The sequence below is a fragment of the Coffea arabica genome, chromosome 11c, assembly GCF_036785885.1.
Source record: "Coffea arabica cultivar ET-39 chromosome 11c, Coffea Arabica ET-39 HiFi, whole genome shotgun sequence".
NCBI classification, from domain to species: Eukaryota; Viridiplantae; Streptophyta; class Magnoliopsida; order Gentianales; family Rubiaceae; genus Coffea; species Coffea arabica.
The window spans coordinates 19,531,549-19,552,840 of record NC_092330.1 but is presented as its reverse complement, the minus strand read 5'-3'; the positions used below and the strand labels follow the sequence as shown (position 1 = coordinate 19,552,840).

General features: G+C 37.5%; 1 non-coding gene across 1 annotated transcript; it reads left to right on the top strand.

Annotated features, from left to right (window-relative positions):
• Positions 1-3,713: 3,713 nt before the first annotated feature.
• On the top strand, positions 3,714-3,820 carry LOC113728366 (small nucleolar RNA R71). Its single transcript, XR_003458089.1, has one exon. It is a non-coding gene; the product is annotated as a small nucleolar RNA R71 (small nucleolar RNA).
• Positions 3,821-21,292: the final 17,472 nt, after the last annotated feature.

Sequence of the window (21,292 nt, the reverse complement as noted above, 5' to 3'; positions counted from 1 at the left end):
GAAAGGTCAAGGCCGCTGCCACCACTGGAATTGTCCACCGCCACCACTGCAATTTGCCATTACTGTCTAAAAAAATCCTTGCCAAGGGCGCACTGTAAGTCTTACTTTCAAGGGCAAACTCCGGAAATCCCCAACCCCAAGCATGTTTCCGTGAACTGGTTTATGCAGCTTTCTTGATTGATTGTCCGTTTTCTTTTTGATTGTAAATGCTCTGTGGGTTGATTGGATGGAATGTTTTGGGTTGCTGGTAAAATTTTGGGCGAGTCATAGATTCGATTGAGCAGAGATTAGCTAAAATTTTGATGCCCATTTGGTGTTTGAAGAAATGCCTGATAGAAAACTTTGAATCAAAGCAGGAAAAATTGATGAAATCTTGTGTCTGTCTATATGTGAGGTGCGGCTCTGGTCAATCCAAAGTGGGCCGAAGAGTGTTGTTTTTGCGGCAAGAAAGAAGAAGTTTTTTTTCTAGAAATTTTCATGATCAAACATTCTTTCTTTTTATTTGTTATCCTTTCCTTTATATAAATTTGGGTTGCGCGAGTTTCATTTGAAATTTCTGGTAGTCTTTATTCACAAAGGAAGACGGAAATGGGACTGCCGTGGCTTCATCTAGTGTAATTTTCCTGCTAATTGGCCTCAATTTTTGAATATACATGCTGTATATGATGACCGAAATTGAATTTCTCTGTTTCTGATAATTTTTAGGGCTGGTTGTCACCTTTGATTGAGCACAGATTTGCTGATTTTTTACGCCCATGTATTGTTTCATAAAATGCCTAACAGAAAGTCCCATTTGAAAATGATCTTGCCTGTGTTGTGCGTCTAAGGAAAGTGAAATTCCAGCAAGTACAATGCTTGTCGGAAGATGTCTGTTAATTTTCCGGGATGAAGTGAGATTTTTTTTAGATTTTGATGCGCGGGTTTTCTCTTTTCTTACTTTTCCTGTTGGCATGAATTCGAGCTTCAATATGTGAAAGAAGCAGTCGTCTGGAGCTTCCATCAGTTGGAGAAGATGACCCAATTTCATGATTTGAGTCTTTCAAATTTTCCTTTACTTTTTTAATTTAGCCTCAGAGTTATGAGCTTCATAATTTGCCTCCAACACCTTCACAAGTCCTTCAATTAGATCCCTGCTTTGTTGCATTTTAATCCCTCAAGTTCCCCTCGTTCACCGTGGCCTCAAAATTTGGAAAAATCAAATCCATTTTGCCTTTCTTGAGCTTAATCTTATGTTTGCCTATTTTATGTGATTTTTTTGGGATAAATTAATTCTGGGTTTTAGATCATAATTGTGGCTTAATAATTTTAGTTGATTTGCTAATCTTGTTGGGTTTAGTTTTATGGTTTGGGTTTTTGGGGTAATAATACTTGGTTGGGTTTGAAAAGGAGGCTTAATAATATCTATTTGGGTTTCTTGTTGGGCTTAGGAAGGTTAAATTCCAATACTTTTGGTTGGGTTTGTGATTAATTTGAGTTGGGTTTATTTGGTAAAAAATGGGCTGACCTATGTCATTCCCTTGGACTTCTAATCGGGCCAAGTGGTCTTGGCCCAAGAAGAAGTTAGAAAATGGCCCAGTGGCCTGCTCCATTAGGAAACCAGAGGACGAATTTGCAGATCAGTCCCTGTACTTTTCTTTAATTTTGCTGTGGCCCTAGACATTTTCAACTTCTTTCAATTGGGTCCTTAACTTAATTGCAAATAGGCCCCTAAACTTTATTTTTTTTAATTTTGACCTCAAGACTTTATTAATTTTTGCAATCAAGTCCTTTTTTCTTTTGACTTCTTAAATATAGGTTGTTTACATGATTTAATTGATTCAATTTCATGTTTATCTTTTGTGATTATTTCTTGATTAAAGTGATGCCCTGACTCTTTTATTATTTTGGAGGGTAAATAAGTGGTTTCACTCCATTGGGACCACAATTGAAGGGAGGTACACCTTAATCCCTTATTCTCTTGCTTTATTTGACTATACGTGCCCTATGTGACTCTACATGTTGATTGTATGCCTTTTGGATGCCTTTTATTCATTTCATTTATTTATTTATTTGCTTTATTGGCTTTGAACATTTATTTTATTTCAATTTCATCATTTGGGAGGCACTCGAATGCCAAATTTGTAATAGTTAGGTATTTATTTTAATTATTTATTCTTTTCCCCTTAGATTGTAGTAGGGCATTCCCTTTTGTAATAGATAGGGCTTGGAGAGCATTTCATGAAGACCTACTGAAGACGTGTGCCTAGCTAGCAAATGTAATAGGTTCATTAGTTTGGTTGCATGCCTATATGTTATGTGTTACTTGCTTTATTAGGTTCTTGCATCTAGTCGAGCATGTTAATTGTTATGTGCTATGTGTTTATAGGTGATTGACATGTCTACTCGCTTTCCAGAAAAATGAATGAATGTGATGGATGAATGGACGTTTCCACTAGTCCAACGCTAGTAGGAATTCATAGAATGGGCTAGTCCAACGCTAGACCCAATAGGCCGTCCCCCTTTTGTTAGTGCATATTTGCATGTTCACTACATTTCATGCATTTTTCTTAGTTTTTATCATTTGGCATGCTCCTCCAATCCTTTTTCCCTCATTTTAGGCTTTTTTGCATCCTCATACTAGTTATAGGGTACATTTGCTTGAGAGTCCCCTTTCGATAAGGGAAACGAGCGAGTTTGGCTACAAAATAGCCATAGCCTTAGCACGCTAGTTCTTCCTTCTAATCCAAGGGAAAATCAAAGTCGTAAAGTTAGGAGTCCTTCCCGTGCCCGACCTGATGCATTCCCTTAGGGTCATACACTTGCATTCTTTTTATATCACCCCTCACTCTTTTAGCCACATTTTCTCACTATTTAGATTTTTCTCAATCCATTTTCTCACCACCTTTTTCCTATCCCTCATTTATTTTTCTACCTCACAAATGTCACTCAAATTGCACTTATACGTATCTAATATCCTATTTTCATTCATTTGCACACACAAACACCTTTATTTTCTCACACTTGCACACTTACACTTGAGTCCTCACTTGCATTAATCACGACTTCCATGAGAGCTTTCCTTATTGGCCACCACAATTCATGTGGTTGGGACCTAAAAGCCTCATGAGAAACATTTTAGGTTTAGGATTGCATTTTTCTTTCCTTTTCGCATCCATTAGTCATATCCAACATGCGATACATACCTTGGGTAGAAAATTAGGAAAAGTGGGGCTAAGTCACGCAACTAGCTTTGGTTAGGGTAAGGGAGTGTCTTAGGTTTTGCCTTTGCCTTCTCCCTTATCAAATGTGACCCCCGATCCCTTTCTTTGGTTACGTAGACCTAAAAGTTCTTCAAAAGGATTTGTTTACTTTTTCTTTCAAAAACAAAACAAAAATCATTTTTTGGGTGACTTGGTACACCCTAACTCCGTACCAAGTGGCGACTCCATTTTTCATCCAAAAACCCTTTTTGAACTTTATTTGGCCAAACTGTCGCATTTTCAAGTCCCACGGTCTCTTATTTTCATTTTTTCACACACGTTCACATACACACTACTTTCACACACCACACATTATCAAAAAGTGGGGCGCGACACTCGGCCATTTCTTCAATCAACTCTCATGCTTCTCGAGGATTTTTGTTCACCAGTGCCCCTCTACTTGCAGCATCAATAATACTCCTGTCTCTGAAAAGTAGTTACTCATAAAAATACTGGATGTGCAATTGCTCGCTTATTTGGTGTTGAGGGCACTTGATGCATAACTTCTTGAATCTCTCCCAATAATCATAGAGCGATTCTCCTAGATGTTGCTTGATACTGCATATCTCCTTCCTCAGACTTGCAGGTCGAGATGTAGGAAAGTATTTTTCCAAAAACTTTTTCTTCAATTGCTCCCAAGTGGTGATACTACCTAGAAATAGGTAGTACAACCAGTCTTTTGCTGAGTCCTTGAGAGAGAAGGGGAATGCCCTCATTTTTATCTGTTTTTTCATAATTTTCGGGGGTTTCATACTATTACAAACAACATCGAACTCTTGCAAGTGCTTATGAGACTCCTTACCTGGTAAACCATGAAAAGATGGTAAAAGATAGATTAGGCCAGATTTTAACTCAAACGGGGTGTTATTATTTAAATTCGAAAAAGTGATACATAAGGGCTGCTGATTTAAATTAGGAACAGCCAACTCCCTTAGTATTTGTGCATTAGCCATAATGACTTCTTCTCGATCCAAGTTACTCTAAGTATCACCAAGCAAACTTGTTGACTCGACTTCAGGATCAAGTCGCTGAGATGCAGCACTAGATTGCTCTTCCCTGAGCTGTCTGGTCTCTTTTCGTGTCCGGCGCGCGGTCTTCTCTGTTTCAGGGTCGAAAATTAATTTACCTGTACGAAAAGAATGAGGCATAAACCAGAAAAATATCAAAAAATTAAAAAAATGAACTTAAAATGAAACAAATTAACTAACGCCAGTCCTTGGCAACGGCGCCAAAAATTAACAGGTTGTCGAACTTGTGGAATAATAAATACCTGTTCAAACAAAATATAATTTCTGTAGATAGTGATAAGCATGGTCAAATCCACAGGGATAAAGGATATTTGTCTGTTTTGAAGTTCAAATTGACAATACGGGATTTTTTTGTAGCAACGGCAATAATTAAATGTTCGGATAAAAATAAATAGCCGACTAAAGATTAAATGACAAATTATTAAAAACAAAGTAATAATAACTAAGCTCTAGTCAAGAAATAAATTCGGCAATGGTTCACCTAATTGATCCTCAATGCAAAGATAATTTCAATTATTAACTAATAAATAGGTTATAACTGTCAAACAAGCGATGACAGTCAACTTCTCGTTACTGTGTCAATAACTAAAGTACGCCCGTTAATCACTACCCTAATCGGAAAAAAATCCTAGGTACGCCCGTAAGATTTAATTCCCCAATTTGCCTTATATATTAGAGAAGCCCTATCTAACCAAACAACACATTACCAGGGTTATTTTAGATTAGCCTGCGTATTTTCCTGACACAAATTCAATCATGCGAGTTGTCACTATTTTAGAGCAATTAAATAATTACGGATTTAACGCTCCAATTGAAATTAAGTTGCTAAATTAATTCAACATCCGGACCCAAGACATTTAATTAACGAAACAACCATAAACACTACCAACAGAGAGGATGCGAATACCAGTAAATAAGAGAAATAAATAAAATTAATTCGATCTCACAATTTTTAGATGAACCAGAGCTTCCGTTGCTCCTTAACTAGAAAAAGAAATTTAGTTCATCTTCGTTGAGGAAAACCCACACACAATTGCATAATTAATTGTTGCATACATTGTCTCACAATTGAGATGATCAATCCGATGGAACAATTGAAAGAACAACCAAATAAGACAAAAAAGTCAAAAGCTAAAAAGTCATAAAAAGTGGTATACTATTCTCCTATCTAATTCCTCTCTATCCTTTTTGTCTACCCCTATACGGCTATCAAGAAAGCACAGGAAAAAAGTCCTAGTCCTTGTTGATTTCCTTTTCCTTTAGAAACTACCAAAAATAAAGAAAAAGGAAGTGTCCGAAATTTTCCCCCAATCTGCTGCATATTTTCCACTAGATAAGGAAACAGAACCGAATTAGTCTCTATCTTGTTGACTACTACTCAAACTCTTCTGCTGACTACCGTCAAATTAGCACTTTTTTACGATATTTTGTTCCGCTCCCTGTAATAAATATAAATTTTCAAAAGTGAATAGAATCCACCAATTAATGCATATTTGATAGAATAATATGAGCGAATTAATTACAAAATATATAACAAAAATGTGTCATGTCAAATTTATTCATCATCTGATTTGACTATAAAAAACGTTGATACTTGAGACTTATTTATAGCCTTTTACAAGACTCAAAGACCTAAACCAATTTAGAAATGATTAACTACTTTTCGAAAATTCTAACTCGATTAGAATAAGAAATTAACTAACTCAAATTGGCTTAATTATGGTCAACATGACCTTAGTCTTTATTGTATGAAACAAACGGCTCAACATTAACTAATTAACCACCTACTATTTACTAGAAATAGCGAAACACACATGGTTGAAATTTTCCAAGCAAATGACACACAATAGTTATAAGCTAAAATAATGATAAATTATGGAAAACTATTCCAAACCAAGGAATTCGGATTTGTTGAGTTTCAATGAATCGGCTGCTCTTTATCTTGAATCATCTTTCGAATTTGACGCCATTGATCACATGTTCGTATCATACCCCTCCTCTTGAAAGTGATTTGCGTTCAAATTGACAGATTGGAGAAAATGCAGCACTTCGGGCAACACCTTCATGTGAGCATACCACATTGCATGGCGCTTATGTAAGTGTAAGGAACTCATGAGCAAAGTCTTCAATTAAGAGATGTACCAATGTATCCAAAGCTAATTGTAGTGCCACTTTACTCTAAGATGTTCACAAACAATCTCTATAACCACTCGCATGAACTCTTTGTCTCGGATTGTAAATTTGGCACCTACAAAAGAAATTAAATAGTAAGTATTTGTAGGTATGAAATCACTTAAAAATTTATCATTTGCATCTACTAGATAGGGATCTTTATAGGGATGCTTAAGTAGACTAGAAAAACTTCTAATCTGACACGTAAGTACTTGTAGGTATGAAATCACTTAAAAATTTATCATTTACATCTACTAGATAGGGATCTTCATAGCGATGCTTAAATAGACTAGAAAAACTTCTAATCTGGTTATGTAAGGTAGTACAATCCATCACTACTTGATGTTTATATGACACATCTTTACAACTTTGCATATCTTGCATGGATGAAACTAAATAAAAATGGACAGCTTTGGATCTACAAATGAAACAATGAAGTTAGTGTCGAATGAACTAAAAAATGGACAAAGAAAGATTGGAACAGCATTATCGAAATTATAAGAAAACATGGAACAAAGTTCAAGTATAGCCACTCCCTTTGACATGGCAATTGGCTGATCAACAAATAAAATATCCCTAACTTGAAGTTTGGACATATGTTGATAACAAATCGAAACAACACTCAAGACTCCAATTCCGTGAAAGCTCTCTAACTCTCCAATAGATGTAGGAATTGAACAACTTAAGACCAAGGCGATTGCACTTTGCTTAACCTGCACAAAATAATAAACACAAAATAAAGCAAAGTTAGGATTGCTAGTAGATAAATAAGTACTCTTATTAATTCTCTCAGTTTTTACAATCATACTCTCGATCTCAAGAGAACTCTCACTCATGTTCTCACTCAAGCACAATGCACTTTCTTTTTCATTATCACTTCCTTCGACTTTTATTTCATGTATATTCACACTTTGTACATTATTGAATTTGCTGTTAACTTCCTTCTCACATTCCATAGCTTCAATAATGATTTCTTCAAATTCAACTCCACTTAGGATGGATTTAGGTGGATTTTCATTGGCTACAGTGTCCACAAAGTCCATATTAGAAGATGCTTGAGTATTGCATTCTGGTTTCTGTGATGCCCCCACTTCTCCTTAGGGCGAACCCAAAGGTATCGACGAGATGCCTGCATAGCTCTCGCCAGGACTCACTACGAGACGAATTCAACTTATGGATACTCAATCAATACTAAAAGTTGAAGATATAAAGAAAGGGTCGCTTCCTTAATAAATATACAAATCTTACATTACAAGATACCAAAAGTACATCAACATTCCCCAAAATATACAATGTCCAAAAGTTGTCTAAACAATTACATTCAAAATCCTAATCAAAAGTCCATCAAGTTGGTTTCTCCATAATTCTTTCCATTCAACTCCTGTTAAGGAAAACAAAGCTAATGGGATGAGTTAATGCTCAGTGAGGCCAAGAAAAGTATGCAAACACATAGTTCAAGTAGCAATAGCACTTATGCGAGAAATAAAGCTATAACATTCAAGTAATTCACAATTTAAAATAAAACAGACTCAATAAGGATACAGGAGTTCTCAGGAACTAGATTCCACTTGTTTTGTCGAATCTCGATCATATACCTTCGCGTGATGACACTCCGTTAACCGGGTAGGTATATTTAGTCCGTAGAATATCGTTTTACTTCACGAATCCCGTTCACCGTTACACCCCCTGTTCCGAGCCCGCTCATCATTTAGAAAGGCGATACTACTCGAGTATGCCAAGCGAGATCTCTCAAATAGATCGAGCTTTACGAATTTCTCATGGTTCACCAAGCTTCTCGACCAAACCCATGCCGGTTCGAGTCACAAGATTAGCCTATAAGTTTGGGCATCCCCCAAATATACATATAAGTCGACGAGACAACGCTCCAATCGACGATCACAAATACGATTCACAACCACATCACTTCACACAAGTCGAATATCAATTCACATAGCGAAATTCGATCATAATTTCATTTAAAAGAGAACGAGTGCGATAAAATACACACTCGTCTCGGCAATTCTAATTCATATGATTAACAAGAAGCAATTCACATATTCCACAACAAATCATGCACTTGACACTCACCAAGTCAAAAAGTGAGTAAGTGAGCAAATAAGCTTTTAGGCGTCCACTCCGAAATTCTCTTGAAGATCCTCTTGAGCGCCTGAAGAAATAATAATTGGCTATCACTCACAAATGCGTACAAACCCCTTGCCAACAAGGAAGAATGTACACTTGTGCAATACTAAGACAATGTCATGAAAGAGAACTTTAAATCTCTCGAAAATCGAGGTTCAAAAGTGAGGATTTAAAGTCCCAAGAGAGACTTGCCTCTTCATGAAATCGAGTTTAAAATGGTCTATTGATATCGGGAGAGAGTAACAAGTTCTCAAAAACTCATTTCCTAAGAAATCAAAAAATTTCCGTTTTGCGCGACAATCTTGGGAAAATCAGATCTTGGGTTTGGCATGTCCAAAAATGAAAAAATTTATACTGTCGGAAACTAGGTTCGAAGTACTAAAAGTTTCTAAAAGATACTTTTCCAACATTCTAAATGGAAAGCATTCATTGTTCAGCTCAAAGTTTCAGTTCCAAGAAGACAGGTTTGAACCAGTCTTGGTTTTCCAACAATCTTTGGAAATTCGGCATAATTCACAGAAAGTGAATAAGCCATTGAAATTTGTAACACAATAATAGTTTCAAACAAGGTTTCAAACACGACAAACGGAACTAAATTCGGAGTTTTGAGCATCAAGATATAACAGTTTAAAGTCAGCTGAATCTTGCAAACTGATCAGTGAATTTCCAGATTTGAAGAGCAATCTTTGGGCATCATTTGGATATCGAAATAATATTGAAATTGCACCAAATTTGGTATACTTAAACTTCCATATGTGGAATACCTCTATATCAAAAATTATAGGCAAAAACTCATGTGGGAAGGCAATTAACAAAACGACTAAAGTTCATGAAATTTTCAAAGCAAATCTGCCAACCCACTCTTTCTTTCTTTCCAAAGGTTTTGTCCAATGAAATGAATCCCAATTCAATCCATTTTTGAAACTAAGGTTCCAGAAACATTTAATAACCAATTTATGGTTAAATGACACTAAAATTTTTGAAATATATCCTCCCAAAACAGGTTTGACCATTCGGTCAGCAAGAAAGGAAAAACTTCCAGTTTCCCAGCTTTGTCACATTTTTGAAATCAAGCCCTATCTAACTCTATACAAACTCAAATTGAGAATGGTTGGTGGCATTAGAAACTAGGTTCAAAAAGCTACAATTTATCAGAAGACATTATTTTGAAAATCTTTTCACAAATGGGACAAAATCAAGCCACAATATGCAGCTTCCAGTTTTATTCGTATGAACAGTCAAAACAGAACAACCAACTTTGCCGACTCACTGCGGTTCACTCAAAATGAACCAGTAGGAGATTTTTATACCATTGGAAAGGTATGAATGTCTAGTTTTGAATGCCATAAACAGCACTCAATTTTGACTTTTGTACAGAGAGTTACGTTCGAACGAAGAACACTGTCTGAGAACCCCTGCTATACGTTTTTCCAGATTTGAATCTTGCCAAAACTCAAGTTTTATGCAACCAAATGAAACGATTTTTGGAAGGTACTTTGTGCACAAAATATAAAACATATATCTATCAATTTCACAGTTATCCAAGCATCAAAATTTTGAAATAAAAACTGATCAACACAGTCAGAATTTTCAGCCAGCTCAACCTCCCAAATTTTCCAACTTTCTCTCCATTTTTAACCGTAATCCTTTCATTCATCACACAAACAACATTAACCAAGCAACATATCCTCAAGGCAGCTACCTACAAGACTCCTCAAGACTGCTAGCCTAGAGATTAAAGTAAGGTAAATGGTTTCCTCAAGCCCTCTAACCTATTTTCTTGCTAGGGTTGTAAACTCATGCAAACTAACCTTCAATGTGACGACCCCACTTCTCCCAAGGGCGAACCCAAGGGTATCGGCGGGCCGCCTGCCTAGCTCGCGCCAGGACTCAAAACTTAAAGCAATAAAACTAGATAAATCGAAAGAGCACTATATACAATATATACAATCCCAAAAGTTATATTTACATCTTCAAAAGTCTCGAGTCAAACCACTCTAATACATTATAACCACAACCAGCAAAAGATAGACCCTAAGAAGAGTTCTTATACAAACCACCAAAACAAAAACAAACATGCTAGATGTCTCACTATTACAAACAACCTAACTATACTAGCGGCAGAGTCCCAAAGTTCCCCGCGTCGTCCCCTGCTAAGGAAAACAAAGGAAACGGGGTAAGCTAGAAGCTTAGTAAGTAAACAGGGGGTAAAAGCATAAATTCACGTAGCAACAATTACACATTTAGAGTAAAGCAAAAGCAGAAAAGAACAACATCATATAATAAGGATACGGGTGGCTCCAAAGCCAATTCATGTGTCATGTATGATCTCCTGCCGACACTCCGTCGACCACACTCAATGGTCCGTAGAACTTCACTTGTACACCCACCGACACCTTATCACCCTCACTGGCCAGTCACCTCACAAACTTGCCCGGGCGAACGAAATTGAACTTGCTGCGCAAGCTTGGTTCACAAACTTGGTCACCTTCTCGGTGAACCGGATTCACAAAATTGGTTCATAACATGAACCTACAAACTTGGTGATCTCAGACTAAGTTGGACTGACTTCGACCAAGCCCTAACCGGCTCGAATAGTCCATCTAGGTCATGAGATCGGGCCCCAAACTCACAAACTTCACAAAATTTATTCAAAAGTCACCCCGAGCCACAAGCTCAAGGGGTTTAGTTCCAAAATGATTCATATACATATGTCATGTACAAATAGGTGCGAAAATTAGGGTTTAGGTCGAGTGCGATAAAGTACACCCTCGCCTAGGTACCCTTTTCATACATATCGAAACACATAACAACTAACACGTAAGCGCGGCCTGAATACTTACTCAAAATACCAAAAGTAGTACAAAGGCGGAATTCACTTTGTGTGTTGGCTAGTAGTGGGCCCCACCGGCTCCGCCTAGCTCACCACTGTCTGAAATCGAAGATTATGTCACAATATATCACAAACGGCAACTAACGTACTTAAAACAAGCAAAACGGTAAAATTGGCACGCGCAAGTGCGGAAACGACAAAAATGGCACACGCGCGCGCGCGGAACGGCAAACGGGACTGCCAAATCTGCCATCTCAAACCGTTTTGGTCAAAAGTTAGGCTAGGAGTGTCGGATCAAGGTACATGAGGTACCGTTGCGAAGCTAAGAGGAAGGGCTACAACTTCCCTTTAGACATCTCAACCCAGATCTCAATAGATATAGGTCAAAAATGCACGAAATTGTGCCAGCTGTTTCATTGCGAGTTACCAAACAGGCCCTGTTTACAAGGCCGTAACTCATGGCTCAGAAATCGAAATCAAGAAATTCCAAAGGCGTTAGAAAGCTGGGACATAAGGCTAAAACTTTCATGTTTTGGCCAAGACCTGAATCCATTCAGAACAGAACGAAAATCGAGTGCCAAAATACCCGTCAGAACTGTCCAAATACCGGGCAGTTCTGACGATCGATATTGTTTTGATCAAAACCGGAGCTACGGAACTCAGATTTCAACGTACTTTATACCGTTTCGAAGCTGAGACCAAGATCTAAATTTCTTATGAAGGAGTTGACACCCAAATCGTACTGTATCAAAACCGAAAGATCACGGGCAGAAGCTAAACTAAAAGACGTACCAAATCTGATGTTCAAAACAGGCTTGAGCATTTCATCTATAACTCATGATACACTAATCCGTTTAACCTGAGATTTTACAGGCATACACAGGACTCAAGGGGCTACAATGTTGAAGAAGGCTACTCAATCTAGTTTCGAGTGCAACCAGGTCGAAAGTGCAATATACTATACCAGAATCGCAAAAACAGATTCACAAAACGTATTCTAGTGCAAACATCATAACTCAGCCTACACAAGTCCAAATCCAGAAATTCCAAAGGCATATGGTAGCTAATACATCAAGCTACATTTCATTAGAAGACCATAACAACTAATTCTGAAGCAATACCAGCCAAAACAACCAATTACAAGTGCAGTTTTCACATTCTGATCAACCCAGAACAGCAACAGTAAAATCGACATATCTCACTCTACACTACTCCAAATGACCTGAAATTTTACAGGCACCTCAAACACATCAATACCTACAACTTTCATGTTTTAAACAAAGGCCAATTCGGCCTCTAAGTAGGAGATACAAAACCGGACAGAAAAGGGGGTGGTGAAACCCTAAGTTGCTGAAATTTCCTCCAAATCCAAAATTACTTGCAATTATCACTCATTTGCACTTACTAGAGTCATTACCCCTCATTTCCAATCATCATACATAGCCACATCATAGTGATCATATGCAACCAGCAAAAATTCCAAATAAATAGAAAACTTCATCAATCTTAACTAAAATCAAGAAATAGTCCACAAAATCACACTCATAACAACCACAAGTCATTTATTAAGCATCTTTAGATAGAAGAGAGGGGTTCCATAGTCACTTACCTTAGAACCAAAGAAGAGAGACCACTTAGCACCTTAAGCTTCCAAACAACTCCACACAACACCTTACAAGCACTAAACTAAGAGGTTTTATGGAAGGAATTCAAGATTAAACGGTTAAGTTGTTGATTTGGGTAAGATTAGAGCAAGGAATTGAGAGAGGTTTTCTTCCTTCTTGCAAGAGAGAGGGCCGGCCAAAGGTAAGAGAAAAATGGTGATTTTTGGTTAATTTTAAGATATTTAACCAATTGGGTCAAAAGTCAAAAAATGGAATAGTAAATCTTATTGTAAGAGTTAATCTTATGGTGACACTTGTAACCTTTTTTGAAATATCTACCTAACTTTTCTCTCTCATATCAATCCAAATTACAATCTCTACTTATCTCTTAACACCCGGTAAATTAAACCCAGTATTCGAAACTTAACCTAATCGGCCGAAATTTTCCGAACTTTTCGCACTCGTGGGTCCCACGTTCGATATACGTTGTTAATTTCTCAAAAACCAACTAATACTAGAAAAATCATCTAAAAACTCCATTTACTCAATAAAAATTATCTGGGGAATTTTTCTAATACAGAAAAATGTAGAAAAGACGAGTTTCCAATCTTAACCGGAAATTAGGGTTTTTGTTCACTTCGGGTTTCTAACCTTCTTAAACTTAATTAATCTATACAAAATGGATTAAATCCTATACTTACCCACACTAAAACACACATTAATATAACTAACTTTAATCACCACTCAAACTTGTTCGAATACAAAACTAGGGTTTAAATCTTACTCCCTACTTAGGGTTTTCGAAATACTCACAAAACCAAACGTTACCGCCTAACTAATGAATATATCAACGTAGAACGGACTGGGGCCTCACATTCAATCTTGAAGAAATTGGAAAGATTAAAGGAGATGAAGGTTACCTCTTTAAACCCTAGATGAAATCAGATTTTTCTACCAAAAACTTCACAAGATATTGTCTTTTTTCAAGCTAAAGTTGATATCCAAGAGGTGTGAAAGTTGGATCAAGATTTGGAGCAAGATTTATGAAGCTTTCTTCCTCCTTTCTTCCTTGGTGTCTCAGCCGAACAAGAGGAGAGAGAGAGAGTGAGTTGTGTGTGTTTGGCTTGTGAGGGAAGATTGGAGGGAAAAAGTAGTAAAAGGGTTGCCAAAATCAATTTTGAATAGTTGTCGAATAGTGTTTCGTACCACCACTTTTCTCTCTTGTTTGTTGCACTAGTGCACTAATCCTCCAATGTAACTCCTTTAACATTGTAATTATTCACTCTTAAGAGTCTAGTATAAATTTTTCAAATCCCCACTTAGTCGTTCAGACACAATTTACACGAACTTCTGACTCGCGCGTGATAAAGAGAAATTCAAAAGCAATTCATGCAACGATAATATAATTAACTAACTCTAGGGTAAATAATTATAAAAATGACTATTTTAAGAATAAAAACATGAGTCCTCACAGTTTCTCCTTTATTTGCTTCTCATGTAGCAGACGTTGGTAGATGTCCCACCATGATTTCTCATGTGGCTCATTCTTCAACTTAGGCATGGAAGTTGTTAGATAAACTTTTTCTTTCCTTCTTTGAAGTTGCCTTTCAATTTTAACTGCCATACTTACTGCATCCCTCAACTTCATATGAGGTAGTACTTCAATGTGATCAGCAATCTTTCTATTCAAGCCATCCAAAAATTGATCAATGGCAGTGTCTAGATCTTCCTTAATCCCATCTTGCTTCATTATTGACTCCATCTCTTCAAAATACTCAATCATGGTTTTAGAACCTTGATTAAGTAAGTGAAATTTTTGTAGCAACTCTCCAAAGTAAATAGGAGTATATTTCTTAAGTATTATCTTCTTCAATGCACTCCAAGTGGAAATTGAAGGTAGTCCACATAATTGGCGTTCCTTCACAAATTGATTCCACCATGTTAAAGTATTATGATTAAAAGTACAGATAGCCAATTCTACCTTCTCCTTCTCAGTATAAGATTGATGTCCAAATAAGCATTCCACTCTGTCGTGCCCCACTTTTTGATGTTTGTGTGAGTAGTGTGTGTGGTGTGTGTGAACGTGTGTAGAAGTGAAAGAAAAGACCGTGGGATTGTGAAATGCGACGGTTTTGGTCAAGTAAAGTTCAAAAGGGTTTTTTGTATGAAAAAAATGGAGTCGCCACTTGGTATAGAGTTAGGGTGTACCAAGTCACCCAAAAATGATTTTTGTTTTTGAATAAAAAAAGTAAACAAACCCTTTTTGAAAACTTTTAGATCTACATAACCAAAAAAAGGGATCGGGGGTCACGTTTGGTAAGGAGGAAGGCAAAGGCGGAGCCTAAGGCACTCCCTTACCCTAGCCAAAGTTAGTTGCGTGACTTAACCCAACTTTTCCTAATTTTTCTACCCAAGGTATGTATCGCGTGTTGGATATGACTATATAAATGCAAAAACCTATACCTAGGGGGACATGGGGGAAATTTCTCTTCAAAGGTTGAGTGGTGCCAATCACATTAATTGTGAAGCCCAATAATGATCCTTTGGAGAGGTCACACATAATCCTAAATGACGTAAAAATGAGTGGAATGCATGCCATGTGAAAATGTAAGTTTGTGTGAAGTGAGAAAAGTAATAAAAACAAGAGTGTGTAAGTGGAAGTGTGCAAATGGATATACAAGATAAGGTAAGTAAAGTAATAATGTGAAAATGTATGTGAGATAACATAAAGTGCATGTGTGCGAGTGATATTATAAAGTGTAAGTAGTTGAGTGAAAACGTGCAAAATTAAAGTAGTGTGAAGTGAGAATGTGGAAAAAGGATTAGAATATAAAGTAGAAGTGTATGTGATAGTGAATGAGTAAAATGCATGAATCCTATAGGAATGCATCAAGACGGGAACGGGGAGTCCTAACTTTGTGACTTTAATTTTCCCTTTGATTAGAAGGGAGAACTAGCGTGCTAAGGCTATTTTGTAGCCACACTCGCTCGTTTCCCTTATCCAAAGGGGACTCATTCAAGCAATGTACCCTATAACTAGCATGAGAATGCAAAAAACCTAGAATGAGGGGAAAAGGATTGGAAGAGCATGCCAAATGATAAAAACTAAGAAAAATGCATGAAATGTAGTGAACATGCAAATATGCACTAACAAAAGGGGGACGGCCTATTGGGTCTAGCGTTGGACTAGCCCATTCTATGAATTCCTACTAGCGTTGGACTAGTGGAAACGTACATTCATCCATCACATTCATTCATGGCTATGGAAAGCGAGTAGACATGCCAAAACACTCGTAAACACGTAGCACACAACACTTAGCATGCTCGACTAGATGCAAAAGCCTAATAAAGCAAATTAACCCATAGCCACAAAAGCAAGCAATCAAACTAATGGACCTATTACATTTGCTAGCTAGGCACACGTCTTCAATAGGTCTTCATCAAATGCTCCTCCAAACCCTATCTATTACAAGCCAAGAGGTGTACACATACCCCATAATGAATAACTTAAATAAAAAGCAAAAGTAAATGAAATAAATGAAAGGAATTAAAGAAAGGCAAGGAAAGCAACGTAGACATGCAATTCTCACTTAGCACGTTGGGTCACATAGGGTCGAATAAGGCCAAAATAAGGGATAGAGTGTACCTCCCTTGAATCGATGCCCTAATGAAGCGAAATTACTAATTCACCCTCCAAAATAATAAAAAGGTCAAGGTACCACTTTAATTATCAAATAATCACATGAGACAAAAATTGAACACAAAAATGGAAATTAAGCATGAAATGAGCGTTAAACATGGAATAAACCGTGCATGTGTATGCAAACTCGGTCCCAGATAAAAGGTTTCAAAAGTCTAAAATGGAGTACTAAGTTGAATGGCTTAAGGTGGAATCCATCTTAATCAAATGCAAAAATCACAAAAGAAGAATGGAAAATTATTTATTAGAGTTAAATAACAAAATCAGCTAAGAAAAACTAAATCAAACGAAAACAAGACTATAAATTCCTCCAAATTATCAAGCCTTCATGATTTTATCCTAGAAATCCCTTAAAAGTTGTCCACAATTCACGTGAAAAACATATCAAGGCAAGATCACATAAAAGGGATCCAATTGCAAACATTAATCAGTCATGTGAGCCCAATTAGAACATTTAAGCACTTCAAAGGTTCAAGAGTGATGAAAAGGTCAAGTCATGATTCAGATTGCAAATTCTTTAGGACTCAATTGCAAGAAATTAAAATATAATTGGGCCACAGTGCAACAAAAGTGGGACTTGGGGGATCAAAAGGCAAAATTCAGAAAATATTTTCATGCAGCTCATGCAATCCACGAAGAGAAAACGGACGTCTGCAACATTCCCCTTAAGCTTTCAGCAGCCAAAATACACATCCGAATGCAGCTTGCTTTGAAAGACAATTCTTTGATCAAAATCATGGCGTGAAACTAAACACCAAGGCCCATAACTTCAATGATCAAACAAACAAGAAACATAACAGGAACTGATGTAGCAAAACAAAAACAAATTCTGAATAGGATGTTCATGTAAAATGATTTGATAATCTGAAATTCGTTTTTCAGCAAAGTTCAAACATGATTCAAATGTTTAAAGCCAAAATATGCAAACTCAGCACCAAACTTTCCACAAAATTAAGCATGCAACTGAAGTGCAAACTCAGAGAGCAGCTACGGAAAGAACAGTAAAAAAAATGCAGCAAAAGTTCTCGGCAGTTTTCTCATGCTAAGCTTCACTACTTTGCTTTGACAGATTCTCAACCTCTCAAGCCGAAACCCACCCTCATGCTCTTATCTAGCTTATCACACATGCAAGGAAATGGCGAAACCAGAATGAGGAAAATCTTCATGCACATTCATGAAATGAAACTGCCTCAACAAGCCAAAGAATGCGGCCACAGAATGCAGCAAAAGCAGAATGCAGCAAGAAATTTTTTAGTGTTGGAACATGATCCAAACATTTTAGCCCCTAATCTAATTCCTCTTTCCAATAAATTGGTCAACCAGCAAACTGAATGGCCGACACTTTGGTGAGTAAATGCAGGCAAGAGAAACAGTAAAGAGAATGCGAGGCCCCATTTGTTCTGCTGCAAAATGTTGCAGCTTCTCTACGTGGGTATCTTATGCAGTTTCAGACCAAACCAATGAACTCATTTACCCATCCCATTAAAATTCAAAACACTTGATTAATACAACACAAAAGGTAGGAAATAGAATCATTGCATATCAAACGGACAACAGGGAACGACAAAGAGAAATGAAAACAATTTTTCTAATGAGTTTTGGGTTCGTTATCAGCATGCAAGCATTTCACATCCGTTCCCAACCAACAAAGCAGGCACCTTATATCTATTACTACCCAAAACAACATGAAAGAAGGATATACGAACCCATGACACTAGCCTACGGGGAAGGCCCTAGATTTCTACCTCAAAACACAAGCTGAATCAAACCGCCAATCAAAGTTAGAAACTTTCCGTCATTTTCTCTCGGCCAAGACACCAATATGCAGGAGACCGACTCCTTACCCAAACCCCAGACTTAGTAGTACCCAAAAAAGAACCATTAGCTATATTGAAGCAAGACTAGAACCAGAAATAACGCAGAAATGCAAACAAACAACTAAAGAAAAGAGCTTTCAACTTAAAAAGAAGAGTTCAATACCTGAATCAAGTAATGGAGAACAGGCTCAGATGATTCGGCCAAACCTTCTGGTTTTGCTTTCCTTCAGCAGTCCGCAGCCCCCCCCAGCAATCCTCTTTTCTTTCTGGTTTCTAGCCGTCAACCTTATCTCAAAGCTCTAGCCTTTTCCTCATCAGCCGACCTTCCCCCTGTTTTCTCTTTCTCAAAATGGTTTTCTCCTCCCTTTGCTCTCGGCTGCCTCCCTCCTTTTTCCTTTTCAAGTTCACACAGAAACTCAACCCTCTCCCTCGTTCTCTCTTGCTTCTCTGTTTTTCTTACTCCAGCCGTAGTCCCCCTTTTCTTTCTCTTTTTTTGTGTTTCTATCTCTCGGGTTCCTCCCCTTTTGCGGCTGCAGTTCCCTTGCTTTTTATATCCGGCTAGCCACCCCCAAAACCCTGTAGTCAATGGCTAGAAATCATCCCTCTCAAACCCTTTTTCTTGGCCATCCGATGAGCCTGCATTCGTCCTTTGCAAGCTGCCAACAAATGCAGCGTGCGTGTCGCGAGACTTCCTCTTTTTTTTTTTCATTAATATAGATAACAAATTACTTAATAAAAAATAAATGAAGAAATGCTAATTAAGATACAAATGAAATGCTAATTTTCTTTCTTCTTTTTTTCTTTTTTTCCTTTTTTCTCTTTTTCTCTTTTCCTCTTTTTCTCTTTTTCTCTCTCTTTTTTTTCGAAATTCTATGCTAAAACTCCAAAAATAAAAATAAACTAAAAAACTAAAAATTAAAAGTGAATAAAACTGACATGACAAAATAGTGAAAGAAATTGCAATAAAATTTTGGTGTCTAGAGTTTGCCCCTCTTTGTCCGAGTTTTGAAAAAACTTGAGACAAAGAAGTAGACACCAAATACTAACCTGTGTTATTTGGCTGCAAAAGGATTCTAACGAACAAGAATTTAAAACGGGGTTGACCCGAACATGAATTTAAAACGGGACTGACTCGAACAGGAATTTAAACGGGACTGACCCGAACAGAAATTTAAACGGGACTGACCCGAACAAGAAATTTAAACGAAAAATTTAAACGGGACTGACCCGAACAGGAATTTAAAACGGGACTGACCCGAACAAGAAAATTAAAACGGGACTGACCCGAACAGGAATTTAAACGGGACTGACCCGAACTGGAATTTAAACGGGACTTGTGACGCCCCACATCTCCCTAAGGCGGACCAAAGGGTATCCGCGGACGCCTGCCCAGCTCACGCCAGGACTCAAGCAATTCCATTCAATTTAAAATCGAACTAAACACTTCGATGAGATCAACACGAATACAATAATGCGGAAGCGTTCAAGCTTAACAAGTCACTTAATGTATCACCAGTACATCGGGTAGTCATGAAACGACTTAAATTCAAAGTACACATCAGGGTCCAAACTTTTCAAGTTTACAATTTCCACAAGTACAACCCAAACCAGGGCCTAGTCAAAATATATAACAGGAGTCTTAACAAAATTACAACGGATGGTTTCTCCATATCTCTCCAAGAGTCGGTCCTGTTAAGGAAAACAAAACTATAGGGTGAGCTAAACGCTCGTGAGGCCAAGAACACACATGCAAGCACTTAGTCAAATAACAATCCCAGATTTAATAAATAAAGCCATGTCTTTTCAATAATCAATCAATCAAACAGGAAAAGTAATCAGAAACAATTCAAGGATATAGTAGCTCTCAGGAGCTAAGTTCCACTTGATCTGCCGTTGTCATTCGTATACCTTCCCGCATTGACCCTCCTGTCAACCGGGTCGGTATTTCCATTTCCGTAGATCACCACTTACTTCCCTCCGTCCACCGTACACCCCAAGGGCCCACAATGGCCAATATTGGGCGATACTCAACGAGTATGCCAAGCAAGACCTCTTATTAGGTCGAGCTTATTTGTATCTCATGGCTCGTCCAAATCCCCGACCAAGCCCATTGCTGGCTCGAGTCTAAGGACGGCCTATGAGTTTGGGCGTCCCCCATTCATTTGAAAGTCGAGGAGGTTCACTCCAACGACATAAGCATTCATGACATAACATTGCATTTCATTCATTCATTCAATACATTTCATTCATTCATTCAATACATTTCGTTCATTCATTTGAAATCAGAACGAGTGCGATAAAGTACGCACCCGCCCTTATTTTTAAAACTTTCCACAAATCCCACAATAAGCAAGTATCAAAATTCACACACTTGACACTCACCGAGCAATTCAATAAGAATTATTTTCCGGAAGTTCAAGTGTCCACGGTGAGATCCTCTTGAAGGTCTCCTTGCGCGCCTGGCAATTTAATAGTGGATAATCACACAATTAACCCACTTAACAAGAAAGATTGTACACTAGTACAATCTAAGAATTATTTTGCAAAAAGGAACCTCAATTACACGTAAATCGAGGTTCAACTTGCCTTTTATTAGGTACAATATTATTTGAGTTTTTATCTTGAAAATCGTAAGCAAAACGTTTAAGAATATCAAAAGAATAAAGAGTTCTTGAAAAACTCTATTTCTTTGAAGTTGGAAAATTTTTCAGTTTTACGATGAATCTTTGAAAAATCATAACTCGCTCGGCATAAGTC